Source organism: Phacochoerus africanus, chromosome 1 (assembly GCF_016906955.1).
Source record: "Phacochoerus africanus isolate WHEZ1 chromosome 1, ROS_Pafr_v1, whole genome shotgun sequence".
Lineage (NCBI taxonomy): Eukaryota > Metazoa > Chordata > Mammalia > Artiodactyla > Suidae > Phacochoerus > Phacochoerus africanus.
The window spans coordinates 204,902,512-204,905,938 of NC_062544.1; the positions used below are offsets into that span (position 1 = coordinate 204,902,512).

Below are 3,427 nucleotides of genomic sequence, written 5' to 3' on the forward strand. Positions count from 1 at the left end.
TACCAAATGAGTCAGTTCTGAGAAAAGGAGAAATATATTATTTTTTAAAACATTGCATTTTTTTTTTTCTTTTTAGGGCACCTGCAGCATATGGAAGTTCCCACGCTAGGGGTCAAATTGGAATTATAGCTGCCGGCCACAGCAGTGCAGGATCCAAGCCACGTCTGCTACCTATAACACAGCTCATGGCAATGCCAAATCCCTAACCCGTTGAGCAAGGCCAGGATGGAACCTGCATGCTCATGGATACCACTTGGATTCATTTCTGCAACGGGACACTCCTAAATATTGAATTTTTATTTCAAGCATCCCACTCCATTGTGGTCTAGATTGAAGAGAAACTCAGTAAAGAGAAAACTATCCAATCATTTTAAAGAATTACAGAATAAGATGAAGAAGCCATCAAAAAGATGATAGAAATTGACATCAGCATCCTTTTTGTCAGTCTTAGTTTATTTATTTTTGGGTGCTCAGTGGCATGTGGAAGTTCCTGGGCCAAGGATTGAACCCACACCACAGCAGTGACTCAAGACACTGCAGTGACAACACTGGATCCTTAACCCACTGCACCATAAGGGAACTCCTGTCAGTCTTAGTTTAAATACCTGCAGGCTTATCCCATCTCGGGGGCGCTCAGGTGTTCAGAGCATGTGTGTGGTGAGCAAGTGCTTCTTCTTGTCTTCAGTCGATTCATGTTCACGTAAGTCAGACTATGGGAACCTCAAGGCAAATGAAGAGAAATAAATGTTAAGACATAAATGCTTTCCCCTGAAGAGCTTACAATCACATGGGGAAGTCAACATGAAAGCCTGTGGAAGACATTTAATCCAAGCATGATCACGTGTGGGGCAGGGAACCTGAGCAATGTGACAGGAGGATGGTGAAGAGGTGGGGGACCAACATGGGAAGATAAAGGGAAGCCCAAATGGGAGTGGAGACTGAAATAGACAGTAGAGGACCTTTTACATTTATTGGGCTAAAACATGCTAAAAGAGGGTTCGAGACCCATTATTCTGAAGATTCTGGAAAGCACCGATTGTATGAGACAAGCCCGGACTCAGCCTCCCCAGTTTTTTACGTGACTCCCCTTCCCACTACGAACCATGTGGACCTACAGCGATAGGAGACCCACCAGATGACAGCCTTCTGCTGATTTTTTTCCTTTTTTTTTGTTGTTTTGCTTTTTAGGGCCGCACCCACAGCAGATGGAAGTTCCCAGACTAGGGGTCGAATCGGAGCTGCAGCTGGTGGCCTACACGACAGCCACAGCGATGCAGGAACCAAGCTGCTTCTGCAACCTACACCACAGCTCACAGCAATTCCAGATCCTTAACCCACTTAGCAAGGCCAGGGAGCAAACCCGCATCCTCATCGGTCCTAGTTGGGTTCGTTAACCACTGAGCCCTCTGGCAGTTGGACGTGTTGTCCAGATTCCCCTAAAAGCTCGGACTTTCCCAAAGCACCAATGCGTGAGGAAGGCTAATTTGTAACTTCTCCCTGATCCTCCAACTCCTTTGCCCTGGGTCTTACTTCCCTAGCTCTTCCCACAACAGCGGTGGAAAGTCTAATTTCTAAAGTAAATCCCTTGTACCGTAATCCTCATAGTAGCTCTGCTTCCCTGAGCAAATCTTGACTGACACACAGCCTTTTCCCTCCTATCATTTTTCATTAGACAAACACATTCCTCTGGTTTTGAATGCAGAGCCTAGCCCAGCAAGGCAGCTGCCTTTGAGCATCTCCTAGGAAACGAGTAAAGGCTGTTCGTGCCCTAAGGAGATCAGTTTAGTGGGGAACACAGACATATAAAAATGTAAATTAGCATAAGCAGGTAGCAGTCTGCTTAAGGGGTAGTGAGAGCAGGAAGGAAGAGTCGAGTTTAAGAGGCTGTAAGCAAGCTGAGATGCCTCATGCAGAATCATATTCCCAGGGCCCAGGCACGGCACCTTAAAGAAAACTAGTATTCAATCAACATTTCTTGAACTAAACTGAACTTGTACGTGGCACACAGTTAAGCCCCAAGAATGCGGCATTGAACAAGACAATATTCTTGCCTATTCTTAGCTTACAATCTAGTGCAGTGGTTCACAAACATAAGCATGCACTAGAACCTCCTGGAAGGCTTATCAAAACCGGATGGCTGGGGCCCACTTCCAGACTTTCTCATTCCGTAGATCTGTGATGGGGCCATAGAATTTGAGTTTCTAACAGGTTCCCAAGAGAAGCTGGTGCCACTGGCCCAGGTACCACTCTTTCAGAACCGCTGGTATTACCCCCTTTTCACTTTGCTGATTGGACTTGTGTCTTTACTGGTCATTCAAGTGGAACAAAGGAAATATTTAAAACTCAAGCCATCTGAGAGCTTGTCTTGTAACTTGTCAGAGGAAACAAATTGTAAAAGTTTTTTAAAATATAAGTTTTTAAATAGATTAAAAAAAAAAAAAAAAGAACTGCTAATGTAACTGTTGACCCCCTGGCAGGCTACATAATAGAATCACTTGGGCAACTTCAAAAAAATATGACCTTCGCTAGGAACATCAGCTCAGATCTTTTAAATCGCGCTTTAAAAGCTCTGCAGGTGATTTCAATATGCAAGTCAGTGTTGAAACCCCTGATGTTAATGGCAGCAGTTACCATTTATCACTTCCTTGCTGTTGCCAGACACCATCTAAAGAGCCTATACATATGATCACGTCTGCAAACTCCATTTTACAGGTAAAAAAGCCGAGGCTCGGAGAGGGGAGACAGGCTGGCTAAGATCATACAGCAAGTGCTAGGAGGAAAGGCAGGTTTGAACTAAGGTCTTCCTGATCACAGAGTCCACACTCAGAAGCACCAACAACTGTGCCACGTGGGCGTCATAGAAACCACATACCTGATTTGAATATTGAATGATGAGTGGTTCTCCAAGCAGACAAAGAGGGAAAGCATTTCAGACAAAATACTGAGCTCCGCATTTCCAGAGGTGCTAGAGAAGAGGCTGGAACTCAGAGGTATTCTGGGAAGGGTCTCTGGGCTGGGTGGGCGGGGCAGGACAGGATGAAGCGGGGTCCACCCTCCTCCACCAGTCTAGATTCTATGAGGCCATCTAGAACTAACGGACCAAGACAAGAAGGAGAAAGATGTGGGCAGTGACGTTTGCTCAGTTGCCCTGAAAGTGTAATGAGCACATGCCCTTCTCTTCCATTTCTTCTCTGTCTTGAACATCTATTGCCACTAAGTTCTGAAATCTTTTCTACCCCAAAACAACTTTATGCTGGTTCTATGTACTAGATAAATATTTATGAATAAAATCCAGAGCATATGACAGGAAAACACAGGACTAAGATGGAAGCTATCCACATTTAAATATTCATCTGAGGGAGTTCCCGTTGTGACGCAGTGGAAACGAATCTGATCAGAAACCATGAGGTTGCAGGTTCCATCCCTG

General features: G+C 44.8%; 1 non-coding gene across 1 annotated transcript; it reads left to right on the forward strand.

The window, feature by feature from the left end:
- The first annotated feature begins 2,267 nt into the window (after positions 1-2,267).
- LOC125114445 (small nucleolar RNA SNORA27) lies at positions 2,268-2,390 on the forward strand. The gene has a single exon (XR_007131804.1). It is a non-coding gene; the product is annotated as a small nucleolar RNA SNORA27 (small nucleolar RNA).
- Positions 2,391-3,427: the final 1,037 nt, after the last annotated feature.